The 17,110-nt window shown below is 34.1% G+C and overlaps 1 non-coding gene across 1 annotated transcript; it reads left to right on the top strand.

Annotated features, from left to right (window-relative positions):
- Positions 1-3,172: 3,172 nt before the first annotated feature.
- Positions 3,173-3,279, top strand: LOC121207562 (small nucleolar RNA R71). The gene has a single exon (XR_005902641.1). It is a non-coding gene; the product is annotated as a small nucleolar RNA R71 (small nucleolar RNA).
- Positions 3,280-17,110: the final 13,831 nt, after the last annotated feature.

Genomic DNA, 17,110 nt, shown 5'->3' with positions numbered 1-17,110 from the left:
TTGTCACAACATTACTCATAGTGATTAATATGTATATGATCCTCATACTTGAGATCATCATTATCCCAACATCGTGAGTTGTATATTTTGATATAGTCAAATGAACATCGTAACTGGTTGTTCTATAAATACTAATGTTGGATATACCACAATCTATGTAGAGGGATATGGTTGATCAATATAGGATAAGTCCCTCCAACATAATGGGAGTAATATCTTAGGCCACTTGATTGAGTGAGACTAGAAATGCATGGCCATGCTCAAATAAGTTTATATGAGATGTCATACTTATTTGTGTATCATAGTTCACTTAAGGTATCAAGAAACATGGGATGGACTATGCAAGTGTGACTATTCCATGACTTGTGTCCATTCCAAAGATATAGGACTTAAGGATTAATGCATGAAAGGTTAATCACAAAAGGTTATGTCGAATCATGACTTCTCATAACTTAGGTAGCAATGATGCATTGCTAGATGCCACTCATTGTTTATAACATTAGAATCGTTCTAATATTACTGCTAACGTTACAAGAACCTATAGGGTCACACCTTATGGTTGAAATGAACAGAGTAAAACATAGTTGGTTTTGTATTCTGATTGTCAGATGAATTAATTTAATTGGGCAATCAAATTGTTGAACATACTATACATACAAGGATGTTGTACACATAATCAGAACATAATTTCATTAGTATATGAATTTGGTTCGTATATAAATTTAAATAAATATAGTTTACCGAAATCTTTACTATAATTAATGTAATTATAATTTTCGGTTAAACATTATTATATTTATTTTAATGATGACTATTATGTTCAGATTAATTTTAATGAATTAATATTCATTAAAAAGATATACCAATTAAAAGGGTGTTATATATGGCAAGGGTAAAAACCCTAAAGAGATAATATATAAATAAGCCCGAAACTATGCAAAAAGGTCTAGCAGCCGTCAAGCATAAAAATCACTAAAATAGTTTCTGAGATTTTTCTACCGTTCATTGTCAACTGGGTGGACTACGTAGAGGCCGACATCGGAAAGGTTACGGCTTGGTTCGATAGTGGTTCAGGATTCTCGTTGCCTAGGCGTCGCTGTCTACTCAGATTGAAGTTTTGATAATTTCGAAACCTTTTATCACCCCGATACATTCCTTACACATGGATCCATGGTTTGGATCGCCGAAATGTTTTTAATTATTTTATTTTTCCGCTGCGCCTTGGAGGCACCGGCGTTCCAACATAAACTAGGTAAAGTACGGTGCCTTTTGCATGAATAAATTGATATAAAATTGCCACGAAAAGTGCCATTGAAGTTATGTTTAAGTAAGTGCTAACAAGGGTGCCAAATGGCTTGGTAAATAGCCATTTTCTGGGCCACACGGGCAGAGACACAGCCTTGTGTCTGATCCATGTGAAGGACACGGTCTAGTACAGGGGCGTGTGACTTGGCTGTGTGACCCTATTTCATTGTTGACATCATAAACAGAGAGTTACACGGGCTGAGGACACGGGCGTGTGTGACCACACGGCCCAACCCACACGAACTTGTGAATCTCCAAACATGGAAAATTTCCTAAGTGTTGTAAAAGTTTTGTAAGTTCTCGACTTAGTCCCGAACCACCCTCGATATATGTTTTGGGCCTCGTGAGCCCATAGAAGGGACATTATGAACATGAATGAATGTTTTTATTTTGAACTAAAATTTATGACCCAATTTTACATGTATGTGTACCTTTTAGTCCGATAATGCCTCGTACCCTGTCCCGGCCTTGGACTCGGGCAAGGGGAATTACAACACCTCTTGATGAACTGAAGATCTGTCAGCCAACTGTAGTGTAATATGCATATTTTTAAGATCTCTTAAGCTAAGTTTTTTTTTAAAGTAGATAAAGACATTAAATTAGTACTAACTCCTAAGACACATAGAACTCTATTAAAATAAGTGATCCCTATCTCTATGGGAATAGTAAAATTTCCCATGTATTTTAATTATTGAAGAACCTGTCTTGAGATAATAGCACTACAAGAAGTGCTTATACTAACTTGTTTGCCTACCTTAATTTTCCTACGCCTAGACATAATTTCTTTTAAAAACTTGGCATATTTAGGAACTTTTTCTATTAACTTGATCAAAGGCAAATTAACATTTAATATTTTGAGCAAGTTTAGAAAACTCACAAACTCATCTTCGACCCGCTTTTATCTTTCTTTTAATCTCAACAGGAATGGGATTTTTGTGATGGTGATATCTTTATTTATTTCTTTTTCTGGCTCAGTCGCCGGTGCAATTACCTCTTCTACCTCTGGGTCATTCTCAGCCTCTAGGATTTCTTCTTGAGGTTCATCAGTATTCTCTATAATTATCTCAGGAGTAGGGGTTTATAGGCTACTCAATACTTTGCCCAATCGGAGTGCTATTGCTCTCACATGCCATTTGTCTTCTCTCCTTGGATTATCTTCCGTGTTGTTGGGAATACCTGTGCCAATTTGTCTTTTGATGTCACCTATCATGCTCATCAATTGGCTCATTTTATCCTAGAGTTTAGTCAATGTTCTTGTTGAGTTGGTACAATCAGATTGCACCTGCATGACATCTGTTCTCATTGACTGCATTTCTCCCTTGATTATATCCAAACGTTGACCATATGCAATATGGTCACTTGGGTTGACCCTATCCTGAGGTTTCTGCAAATAAGGAGGTTGATAATTAGTATTTTTAGCTGGATTTGAACTGTTACCTCCTCCTTGGTTTCCTCCCAATTTTTGGTTTGGGTGATCCCTCTATCTGGGATTATATGTATTCAAATAAGGGTTTCCACCCTTATTCCTTATGTAGTTTACATCCTCGGCGGGATTATAGACATAGTGGAAGAGTGGTTTGTCTCCTCCATGCATAGACAGTGTAGAAGCAGATTTGACACAGTTGTGTCTATCACTATCTGTTGATAATTATCATCCTCTTGGGTAGTTTTGACCATAGTGGGTTTCTGGCCATATGTGAATGATTCAATCAACCACTAATAGGAGTTTAGTGCCATATTATCAATAATTTCATATGCATCCTCACATGTCCTATTCATAAGAGCTCCTCCTGTTGCTCTGTCTAATCCATATCGTGCATTCACATCAAACCCATTATAGAATATCTGCAGTCGCATCCACTCAGGAAATCCATGGTGCGGGTATTTTTGAATCAACATTTTGAAACGTTCCTACGACTCATAGAAGCTTTCTCCCTCCATTTGTTTAAAGACAACAATCTCTCTTCTTAGTTGGAATGCCTTGCTAATCGGGAAGAACTTTTGTAAGAACTTTCCAACAAGTTCATCCCATGTCGTGATAAACCCTGGTGCTTGCGAGTCTAACCAAGAAAAGGCATTATCAATTAAAGAAAAGGGGAACAACCAAAGAAAAATAGCATATCAGTGGCCCCGTTATACTTAAAAGTATCACAGAGTTGGAGAAATCGTTTTAAATGCTGATTAGGGTCCTTTATCATTATGGCCCTAAATTGTAGTTTATTTTGGATCATCTGAATCATTGTAGGTTTGATCTCAAAATTATTAGCTGTAATCGTCGGCCTTGCTATACTTTCCTGAATGATGTGCAACTTGGTAAGGCATAATCCCTTAAGGTTCTCTCGTTCCAAGCCATATATAAGCTTGTGGGTAGCTGTGGTGGTATTGCTTTTGGCGGGTTATTGTTAACTTCATCAAACAGTGGATTCTCACGTGGTACGTTGCCTATAGTAGGTGGTGGTGTATCTTGCATCTACTATTGTTGTTGTCAATGATTTATATGAATGATTCTCTTTAGATCTGTAATTGGCACAATAGGTGTTTCCTACTACAAGACATACATAAACCCAGAAATAAAAGTTAATAACAATAATGAAATTAAAATCATAGGTATAGCTAAAAAAATTTCCTAATTATTCTTTTAAAAGTTCATAAATAAAAATTAATCTAGAAACATTGCCTCCCGGTAACGACGCCAACAACTTGACCACCTTCGAACGTATTAACATCTAGAGTGTGACTGCTGCAATAAAATATATAAATACGAGGTGGTATCCGCAAGTATACAGGTCAAGTTGTAATATAGTTTTTACAATAGAGTAAGTGAGTACTTCGAGGATCGTACCCAAAAGAGGCGAGTGCTAAATCAATTTCAACCTAAACAATAAAAGATATAATTAGCACTTTAAAATAGTTATAGTACAAAAACATAAAACAAAGGATTTTTAGGGTTTTTATAATAATAAAAATAAAATAACATAAAAAGATAAAAATTAAAGAGACTAAATAGTAGAGTAAAGCAAATCTTAATTATGGGTGATTAGCTAGCTTTGGTAATCCCCATTAACTGTCTCTTCGGGTTCCTCGTCAATCAACTAGTCATTACCCTAGTAGGATCTTTCGATCTTCCACTAACATAACGAGTCAGCAAGGACTACTTATTTTTCGACCTCATAATCTAGACTGGTTTGGGGTGAAAGTGTTCATATATGGGTCATACCAATTATGGGTTAATTCCCACCTTAGTAACTTCTTGGGCTTGTCAAGCCTAGGGTTTATTTCACATTCTTCCTTTCCCAAATAGTTTGTCTACTGAGTAACCCTGCAAAAAAGTTAATGGATCAAACATCCACTCGCTAATCCCTCATAGAAGGACTAGTTCCTTATTACTTCTATAGACAATATAAGATCAATATAAAGAGCAAACATGCTAAATAAATTGTCAGTATAGAGTTTACAAAAGAGCCTAATTGTATTAAAAATTGATTGTGAATCCATAAATTTTGATGATCTTCCCGAATCAGATCTCTTAAAAATAAAGAAAAACTGAAAATAAATTTTAAAAACATAAGGGAAAAAAAGAAAACTAAACTAAAATTAAAAAAACTAGTTCTAAATTGAATGAATGGTCTCCATAACATGTGCCAAAGGAGCCTATTTATAGATTCTCAGTGGTCGTCAGCCTTAGCCCTAGGTTAGCTGATATTTTCGAGTTTTAAGTTTGGTTGTGCATTCCAAAACACCCTTATTTCATGTTTATCTCCCATCCGAAGTTGATGTCGCAACACACTAGGACCTGTGTCATGACACAGCAATCAATGTACTCCTATTAGGATATCTTTCGAGGTACGTCGTGACACCACTAGTCTATGTCGCGACATCAAAGGTAGTTTCATGATTTCTCCATTCTTCTCCCTATGTTGTGACATCGAGCATTCTGTGTTTTGACAAAGCGACCAGTATCTATCCATTACGCCTTCTAGTGGTCTCCTGCACACTTATACTATTCATCAGCTCACCCTTAAGCTTTATTCGGCCCCTAGGGTCAATAAAACACTCAATTTGCACATTTTGGGGTCCCATGAGTCACTAAATTTTGCAATATAATAGGTTCAAACAAGAGAAATGTAACACCCCTAACCCGTATACATTATAAGAACAGGGCTATAGAGCATTATCGGAGTTTTCAGAACAATTACAGGTAATTCAAGACATTTACTATTCATATCCAAAACTAACCATATCGTCCTTTAGATGGACCCTCGAGGCCTAATTTAAGCATTAAAAACAAGTCGGGACTAAATCGAGGACTCAGGAAATTTTTTGCAAAAGTCCAAAATTTTTCTTATATACAGGGGTTACACTCCCGTGTAAATAGGCCGTGTGGCTCACACGGCAAAGTGACATGCCCATGTCTCAGGCTGTATGGGCATTCGATGTGAGGCATACGGTCGTGTCTTAGCCCGTGTCCTTACTAATGTAACTCTTTGACTTGAGTCACAAGGCCAGCCACACACCCCCGTGTGCTAGGCCGTGTGGTTGATTTAATTTTCAAAAATTAGGTGCAAGATTCACACGGCCAAGACATGCGCCCGTGTTCTAGGCCATGTGTCACACACGGCTGAGACACACACCCGTGTCTCTGCCCGTGTTCCTAATTCTCAGTATTCTATTTCTAAATTTTAAGATGCAAGGACACACAGCCAAACCACATGCCTATGTGCCATGCCGTGTGTCACACACAGTCAAGACACATGCCCGTGCGTCTACCCGTGTGGACAAAATAAAGCCATTTCCTATCTTTTTTTCTCATTGAAATTTGCCAACAACCTCCATCAATACTTACAAACATATACCAACCAATTTAAGCAATATAACCAAGCCAACTCTATCATTCAGCATATTATATCATCATATGCATTCATGTTTATAATCTTACCTTTTATAAACATACATGTTTAACATAACTCAATTAAACATACTAAACACATATGTATTTATCTTGATTTAACCTTATAAATATACCAAAACCAACTGTCACTAGCCATTCTAATGGCTAGATTACATATAACAATTTGAAAACCAACAATTGGCCAAGTTAACTTATACATGCCATTATACCAAAATAAGTTTACTATTTATACCAAAATGGGCTGATGGATAGTGTGATGATACTCCGACCGATTTCCAACCTTTGTGAGCTGTTGAGCACTATAAAATAGAGAAAAGAAAACCTAGTAAGCATTTAATGCTTAGTAAGTTTGTATAACATGAATTAAACTTACCAATAACATTCATTAAAATAAGCATTTAATAACATGTTTCCCAACAAATTGGCAATTTGCCTAATCACATACCCTAAATTAAGCAAGTTAGTCACATAATTCACATGTACATCAAATAAATATGGATGAGCTCATCATGTTGCAAACTTTCAGGTATTTCAGAAGTAATCAAGACATAATTCTTTTTAAATCTTGAAATTTTCTCATGTTAGGAGTTTTATCCGTTGAATTATTGAAATGACGATGGATACTCAGGTAGTAAACACAAGGTGTACAAAACTGTAAATCGTCAACTCATAATTAGGGGTACCCATTAGGCCAAATAATCAAGGAGCACACTCTCGAGCCACATATCAGGATGCTCAGATGACCCAATGTAACAGGACACTTATTCGGGCTAAGCAGGAAACTCATAAGAGTTTTAATCAGGGAGCTCATAGAGCTTCACAGGTAACTCCGAAGAGTTATTATCAAGGAGCACCGGATAAAGTAACAGAGAGTTCAAACGAGCCATGAAAGGAAGCTTATAAGAGTCTATACAGGACGCTCACATAGAGCTGTGTTTGTGTCCACAATATGTGTTGGATCGCAACCGATCGAATCATGTAATAGGACGTTCACAAAAAGAGCTGCGGTAGTGTGCAACATATGCAAAATCACTACCGATCAAGATGCTCACAAGAACTATATAACAGGATGCTCGAAAAGGCTTTTAACAGGATGCTCATCCGAGCTATAATGTCCACAACATATGCAAGACTATAATTAGTACGGGAAAATACTGTATCCATCACATTACATTATTCAAACGGAACTCATTATTTATCGAGTAATTTTGGGCATATGATTACTTTCATACATTAATCATTTATGCAATTCTCATAAGTACAAAATTCAATTCAAGCATATAAATATATATAATTAAGTTACACGAACTTACATCGACACTTGTTCATATATAAAATTCTACTAATTACTTTTTGTTTTCCTCGATCCAATTTCGTATTTGATCTATCTGGATCTATATAAATGAATTTAATCATCAATTTATTACATTTCATATTCAATTGAATTTAATTCACATCCTAGGCAAAATTATGATTTTGCCCCTATACTTTTCATAAATGACAATTTCGTCCCTATGCTCGGAAAATGAAATCCATGCAATTTAATCCTTATTTAGAGCCTAACCAAAATTTTCATATCACATTTATAGCACTTGTATGTCACAAAATTAAAAAAATTTCCATAACTTTTACATCTTTACAATTTAGTCCCTAAATCATAATTTCATAAAAATTCTCTTTGTAAAAGTTGTTTATCTATCAACAACATTTCATTTGCTACCATAAATTTCAAATTTTCAGCATATTCATCCATGGAAAAATTTCTATACTTTGATATCTTTTCAAATTAATCCCCAAAATTGATAGATTAGGCTATCTCAATCTCAAAAATATAAAAATTACTAAAAACGGGACAAGAATACTTACCCAATTAAGCCAAGAAAGCTTGCTTGAACAATTTTCTCTTTCTTAGGGTTTCCATGTCTTAATTTGGGGAAGATAATATAAAATGATGATATTTTTCTATTATCATCTTTTAATTATTTTAGTTTCCAATATAGTCCATGTTCTTTTTTAATTTTTCCATAGATGATTCATCAAAAAATTTACTAACTTTTCTTTAATGGTCTAATTACCATATAAAGACCTCAAGTTTTGAATTCCATGGCTATTTGATCCTTCTAGCTAATAGAATTCAACTTTTGCATTTTATGCAATTTGGTTCTTTTCATAATTAAACATATAATCGGTAAAATTTTTTTATCAGAATTTTCATACATCCTTCCTATCATAATGCAGACCATACAATGACATTAAAATAAATTTTCTTTTTAACTCAGATTTGTGGTCCCAAAACCACTATTTCAATTTCATTGAAAACTGCCTATTACAAGAAATGATCGATGAGGGAGTCTATTCTTGAAGTCGCGACATTACCCCACGGATGTCACGGCGTTCCGTGGTTGAAGTCGCAACATCAACCTACTACCTTCAAAGTTGTGACATTGCACTCTTGAAGTCAAAACGCCATGCCTCTTTTCTTGATGTCGCAACATGATCCCTTCATGGTTGTGGCACCAACTCGATAAACTTTTAAAGTTTTACATTTTAGTGCTCAAATGGTTTCGGGTTATCATAGGGGTTTTCTTAAGCCCAAAAAAACCTCAGATAAGAATATCTAGCGTGTTATATTGATGTATTAACTTGAATAACTTGTATAAAGTATTAAATGAATCAGAATTGTATTCGTAGTTGCTTTAGAAATGTATATGGCACCACGTAGCTTGTATCTGATGGTTGGGTCAAGTTTGGGGTGTTACAATTCATTAGAATATGTCACTCTTGTTTAGCAAGGAGTGCTATGTTAAACCTGGCCAAGTCTTGAAAACCTAAACCTTCATCGAATTTGTGACGGTGCTCAGCATGCATGCACCAAGGCGATGAATCAACACAATTACAATTAGAAATATAGTAGTGTACTACAACTGTGACAGGTCAGTTGTAATATTTATAAGTGTTACAATGGAAAACTTCGATTATTCTAAGGATCGAACCCAAGAGATTTCAAGTGATAAGGCGATTAATAAGAAAACACATGGAACTAGGAAGCCTCGTTAGCTACTTGCTACATAGTATAGTATGATAATTCATATTGATGGGGGTAATTACACTACTTAACTGACACTAGAAAAGACTAAATTGCAAAATAGTTAAAATTATACAACTAATAATTCAATGAAGAAAAGCAGTTGGTTGACTTCCATGTTGCTGATTAAATTTTGGATTAGGGATCTAAAGGGCATAAACTTGTAATTGGTTCAATTTTACCTCTCGATCAATATTTAACCAAATTAGACAATTTAATCTGGTTCATCTCTCGACCTCACAAAACTAAATCGGGACAACCAAATTGGTTCTCGATAGGCTCTCCTCTCGATCTCACCTAGCTAAATATTCACCTAGATTCATCAATTTTAAGTTTTGAAGTTTATTCAATTTAGTCTAATTTTTATGATTTAGTCCTTACACCAAAAACTATCCAAGCAACATTTCCATCAACATCCCACCACAGACCTGGTTACCACTATTCATCGTCATGCGAATAACAGTCAAACATATGCTCAAATGGTTCGTTAAAGTAAACACAAAAGCAAGGTTAAAGGAATCTTACGAGCTTTTTATGGATGTTTTGAAAAGGATTATAGCAACAACAATAGAGGTGAAAACACAACTAAAATTAATATTTTATTCTTTTGAAAGGTAAACAAGACTGAAATATATTGAAGGATTTGAAGAGAAATCAACATACAAAGTAAAACTTGAGTACTTAATTGCAAAGAAGAGAAAAGCTACAACAAAAACTAACAAAACTAACAACTCTACAAAATAAGCTCAAAAAAGTAAATAACCTAAACCTAAAAAAGGAGAAGAAACTAACAACTAAATTGAAAAGATGAAATAAAGTTCGCTCCTTTAAGTTGATAGCCAAAAGGTCTTTTAAACAACTGAGAATTCAACCTATCAATGATAAAATTGCCCTTAAAATGTGTGTGTCGACTTGGGTTGGTGTTGGAAAAAATACTACCCTTCCAACAATTTTCACCCTGTCAGGCAGCAGTGTTACGATATCCAAGCTCCAATGTCACAACACCCTCTACAGTGGCACATTTATGGCTCTGGGGGTTCTCAATGTCATGACATTCACTATTCGATGTCGTGACATCCTTGTTGGTGACCACTATTTCTTCACTTTGCAACCTTTAGTGATATCACGACTTTGGAAGCTCAATGTTGTGACTTTGGGCTCCATGTCATGACATCACACCCTTAATGTCGTCACTCTGTCAATAGTCGACTCTAGGTTGGTTTCTTGTTGAAGTCATGTACCCTTGGGGCAAAGGAACACAATGTCGTGTCATCCATAGCATCAATATTGTGACAACCATGTCGAATGTTGTTTTCCTCAGGGTCGGGTCATTATCATCTCCTTACACCAACTCAAACACATTGTTAGGTTCCCCATGGCACCACTTTGCAAATTTGGGTTTCACAAGGAGTAAAACTAAGCAAAAATGATTATTCATAATAAAAAATACAAAACAAAAAAATTATGAAAAAGGCTCATGAATTGCTTGAGAATAAGCTCCTCGAGTGTTTTTGAGATACTAATTTGATGCATCAAATCGCGACAAATCAAACTCCCTCACACTTAAGTCTTTGTGTGTCCTCAAGCAAACACTTAAAACACCAATACACGCAAAATAGACGATTCTTGAACAATAGGGGGACTTAACAATTAACTAATGGGTATGTACTTCTTCTACTATACAACCTAAGAATGATGCATTATAAATTCATAACTATGGAAGTAAATCAATTTAGTTCACAAAGTTACACAGTGAATAGATATAGAGGCAATCCCAGAAAAGCAACATTCTTCATATTATTCTATCAAAATACGATACGCAATATGATGTATCTATACACGAAGGAATTTAAATTATTCATTTCTCTTAAGTTTTGCAAGTTTTTGTTTTATAAACAAGGATGTTAAAGTCGCATAGGGCTTTTTGGCTCATAATGTTCTGAGGCTTAGGTTGGTATGAGTTCAAAGAAAAGATCAACTCAAAATGGTTCAAGCATTAAGAACAATATAAAAAATGGCATTATTCCCATTTCCCCACATATGTGATCATTAAGCTCACTGCCTTATTTCTCCTTCTCTTACCTGTCTTTTCTCTCTAACAATATGGATGATATGGTTCGACATTAGCGAGTACAAACAACTTATCGAGAACTTGTGTATTATGACAATGAAAAGTTCATTTTGAGCTCATGAATTGATTTTTCACTTTGAGCACATTCTAAAATTTTCGCTCTTTTCACTTACAATATTTTCATCCCTACATATGCTTTTATTCACGTGCATTGCTTTTGACCCTTACATTACTTTTGTTCACTCTAACATTTTTCATTCCAAGCACATTTTTGTAAGAGTTTATACATGTTGTATCAAACCATCTCTTCGCTATTCACTCAAATCCATTTTTAAAACCATAAAGTTATTTCTACCTAACCCTCAATGTTCGTGGCTTGACATCTATTCTATAGTTCATTTTAAGAGCAATGACTAAAAAAGGTTGAGTTTTTAACTCAATTTAGGCTCAAGGTTTCAAAATTATAAGTTCATCAAGAAAGGATCAATAAATGCTCAAAATCAGGGAACTAAGGATATGCATAAGCTATAGGTTAATCATAGGCTCTTAGCTAAACAAGCAATGCCTTAGGTCCTCCCTTAACATTTCAATGAATACAAAACCAAAGCATGCTTCTAATTGTTTCCATGAATAATGTTAAATTCCCATATATGCATTTACACATCTATCTACGCTTATTCATCATTTGGTAAAAAATCAAAAAAAATTCATCAATCTTGATTATCTCTATTCCAGTATGTAATATAACTAATTGTGTAACAACCTTTACCCGGTCTGGTCACTAGACCCGAGCTTTAAGATGCTACAAAAGTTAATAGAACCAATCACAAACATTTCTAACTTTGTTATTCAATAAATCAACAAAAGAATTCATAATACGTGTTTAGCATGATTGACAAACAATTTCGAATCTTAATCGAGCTTACGAAAGTTTTTATGTTAACCCGAGTGCAAATAAGGACTAAATTGCAAATTTTCAAACAACTAGGGAAAATAATAAAAATAGGGTCGATGATCGTGTGCCTAAGCCGTGTTATAAACTACAAGCATGTAAGCTGGAGTCACATGACCACTTGACTAGGCCGTGTAACTCACTGAAGCCATGTGGACCTAAATGCAAAAATTTACAAACAATCACACAGTCGTGTGCTTGGGCCATGTGAGAGACTAAGATAATGTGAAAAATACATTAACCAAATCAACAGTACCACACGGGTGTGTGGCCAACCATGTAACAAACTAAAATCGTGTTTAACCAAAACCTCTTAAATCATAAGGAGCACATGATCGTGTCACATGTCTGTGTGTGAAACATGGTCGTGTGTTAGATGTGTATGCTATTAGGTACCTTATTATGCAAGTTACAAAACCAATTTTCACATATGCCATAAGTATGAACTTAACCATTCTTTAGACCTATTCATAATTCACCAAAAGCATACCAAAACATATCATTTTCCTAATTCTAACCAATATGCCTCAAGACACCATCACAAACATGAATCAATACCAAAGTTCATCCCATTTCATACTAACATAATGAATGACCAACATATACCTTAAACACAATCAAAATGCCATCTTTTACTCACCTATTATTGACCAAAAATACCAAATCCACAACCTATAAGATTGATATCCAAAACCATCCACATATCATACGTAAAACATCCAATTTTATCATCAAGATTTTATACCATAATCTCCAACACAATCTCAACTATTCAAGCATTACATAACATAAGCAATCATGCCAAACATTCATATAAATCTATCAATTTTCCCATGCTTAACAACGACATTCAAAATTACCATTTCAAGCCATGATCAAACATATCAAAAAGTCATCAAGCACATATTCTTTATATAACACTGATAAGTCTAAATTATATAGATTTTAATAGCACTTTTTAACTTAGAATTTATGCAAATCTCTAGTATTTTGATAGATAATTATGTGTTTTTAGTACATATTGAGAATCTTGGCACAATTAAAGTAAGATTACAATTTTTGAGTAATTATGTGCTAATTGCACATAATTTTACTTTATGTTGCTGCATTTTGAAAATTTCATAATTTTTGCTAAAATTGTTGCAGCTTTGTGCACTAATTTGTTCGATGTTTAAAGTCAGTATGGATGACACATGCACATGAGTTGAATATCAATTAGCATGGGACAACAAAGCTAAGGCATTAAGCTCAAAGAAATTTCTTCTAACCCAATTTGGAAGTGGGTTGCTGAAAAGAACAAGTCTGCCTTTCACATTGGAGCCTAAACTATCCATTAAGGGGCAAAGAAGTCCAAATTCTGCAATGAACAGCCCAACCAACTTTGGAACAATTAATTAAGGGTCCCAATAATTAAGCTAGAATCATGAAATAATCAACCCCTCTTTCCATAAAATATGGTCGGACATGCATGAGAGATTTCCAAAGGATGTTCATGTTATTTTTAGGAAACTCTCAAGCCTTCCCTCATGTATAAATACCACCCCTCATTCACCTCTCAACTCATCAATCAATGAACACATTCACTTTATTCTCCTTTCTCTCTCACACCTAAGCCTTCCATTTTCATTCATTTTCTTATCCTTTCATTGAGAGTTTCCCTATAAAGCAATTCTTGAGAGAAAAGCTCTCTTGGCCGACCATCTTGAGGAATAATTCGCATCGAAGCAACAACAGAAATAGGAGGAAGCCACCACAGATAGTTCTCGGAGAATCTCCAAAATCTTATTAGAGTTTCTTCTTCCTTTCTCTTTCAGTTGTTCTTAGTTTACAAACATGTTTGCAAATTATTTAATTGTCTTTTCATTAATGATAATAACTTAATTTTTTTCTACTAGGATTATTGCAATTTCGTGATTCAATTTGTTCAACTCATGTTTATAATGTTCTGTGCTTCAATTATTTATGCTTCCAAATAAAATCATTTATGTTATTCATGCATTAAGATATGTTTGACTACATTAGAATTAATTACTTAATCAGAACTAGACGGTGATTAATGGACATAATATTTGGAAGATGCATGTTTAATTTATATTCAAACAGAAATAAATTAAAGGTTCGTAATAATTAGAAAGGACACTATTACCTTGCATAACTTTAGATGTATGTGGATAAATTGTTTCAAACAAACCGTCCCTGTTACCTTGCATAAATTCTAAGGAATGATGACATAATCCTTAGTTAAATGTTGACATAGACATATGCAATGTTTTTCTAAGTGATAAACATAAGACTTCAAGAGAAGCTTATGGATTTTTTATTCCGAGATAATAAATAATCGAGTTACCGTGGAATTTTTCTAGAACATTTGTTAAGCATTATTTCTGAATGAATTAAATCAAAAGTTATAATTGTTCTAGCTTATTCATATTATTGTTGTTAAATCTTGTGAAATGTTGCTAAACATTTCATTGCATTTTATTTTATCTCATTTGTATATTAGTTGTTAATTTAATTAGGACATCCACCACCTTTAAATATTTTATTTTCATAACCAACTTGTAAAATATTAATTTTACAATTGTTGAATAGATACAATCCCTGTGGAAACGATACTCTTTTGACTCACTTATACTTGATAATGACTGTGTATACGTGCATATTCTATCGCAAACCAAACACCATTCACATTTTACTAATACAAAAACACTTATATACAATTTAACTCCTACTACATGCCATAAATCGAATTGAACATTTAAAAGTCTACAAAAATGGAGATTGGATAGTGTAATCCTCAAGATGATTCGATTGTCGAGTTCCACAAAATGATAACTATAGGAAACAAAAAAACGAAACGGAGTAAGCTTCTAATAAGCTTAGAAATTTCATAGGTTTGAAACAATATAACTTACCTCGTTTCCACAATTACAAAATAACACGGTTAATTAAACAAATTTCCTTGTTACCACAGTTCATATCAACAGGTCAATTCATTAAGTATATAACACATAAAACATATCATTCAATATAATTCAACCTTAATCGAAGCTATAACATCAAACCATTGAACATATAAACTTTTAAATTATATAACTATATTTTATCACTTTATAATTCTTTTACTATTCATCTGTTTTAAATAGAAATATTAGTTTAGCCCAATGAACTATAATGAACATATATGAATACACGAGTAACCACCTAAAACGTACATGATTGCTCAAACAAGCCAAACTATCCATAGACACATCTGGGCACTAAGTGCCAAGCTCGTAGGCTAAACATCCCTCTAATAACACACCTGGGCACTAGGTGTCAAGTCCGTAGGCTACACATCCTCCCTCAGAAACACACCTTGTCATTGAAAAGATAACTCAGTAATCCGCAACAAATGCTAGATTCCGATACGATCAGTGAATAAATAGTACATCATCATCTCATCTCATGTCAAACTAGTACAGTGCACGAAATAACCCTATTGGCATGTCAATTGTGTCCTATCCTATGTTCATTAGGGCTCAGTACATATAATAGTATAACACTTTTCAATTCAGTCTTTTTCTCACCTTTGTACCAATTTACAACTTTTAAGTATACATTCCAAAATACACAATTCAAGTATAAATATTACAGAATACATATAAATATACCGTGTGAACTTACCATGTGATAATAACAATAGAAAAAAGAGTCAGAGACTAATAGGCTATTTTCCCTTCTCTTCAAATATCTACTATTTATTACTTTTCTATTAACAATCACCCAAACCAAATCTTTTAAAAGTGATAACAATACCTTTTCTTCTTCACCCTATCAATAATCACCCAAATCGAATCTTTTTTATTTGATGTCAGAGGCAATCCTGATACGAAATCTATTATGACCCATTCCCATTTTCACTCTGGAACCATAACAAGTTGTAACAAACTTGATAGAACCTGGGGTTTTAACTTTTACTTACTGACACACTAAACATTTTGATACAAATTTGCAATCTTACTTTTCGTTCCCGACTACTAATACATCTATTTCAGGTTGCTGAACATTTTAGTACTACCCAGATAAATAGAGTATGTACTATTGTGAGCTTCAGATAAAATGTCTCGTTTTAATTCTGGGTCATTCGGTACACACAGTCGATTTCGAAAGTACAGAGTATCATCGTTACCAACTCTTAATTCAGTGGTCTAACCATTCTGAATATGTTCTCACATAGCTAACAATTTCATATCATATTTTTGCAATTCCTAAATTTTCTGAAGAAACAACGGTTTAGCCTTCAACTCCGCTAAAATATAATTGTCTCATTCCAAACTCAACTGAGCATTCATCAATCTCAACGCGAATAGAGATTTCTGACTTAAGGCATTCACTTCAACATTAGCTTTACTTAGATGATAATAAATCACTAAATCATAATCTTTTAATAGTTTCAACCATCTACGCTGTCTCATAGATAATTCTTTTTTAGTCATCAGGTATTTTAAGCTTTTGTGATCAGTAAAAAAGGTGACATTTTTCACTATACAAATAATGTCACCAGATCTTCAAAGCGAAAACAACTGTAGCCAGTTCTAAATCATGCGTCGAGCAATTTCTCTCGTGTGGTTTAAGTTGCTAAAAATCATAAGCTATAACTTTTCCATCCTGCATCAGTACACAACCTAACCCACTAAGTGAAATATCGCTAGACACAACATATTATTTTTTGGATTCTGGCTAAGTTAATAATGGAGCTTATGTCAATATGGTTTTCAACTGATTGAAACTCTACTGACACTTATC

Source organism: Gossypium hirsutum, chromosome A01 (genome assembly GCF_007990345.1).
Source record: "Gossypium hirsutum isolate 1008001.06 chromosome A01, Gossypium_hirsutum_v2.1, whole genome shotgun sequence".
In the NCBI taxonomy this organism is placed as follows: domain Eukaryota; kingdom Viridiplantae; phylum Streptophyta; class Magnoliopsida; order Malvales; family Malvaceae; genus Gossypium; species Gossypium hirsutum.
This window is presented reverse-complemented; position numbering and strand designations above follow the sequence as displayed.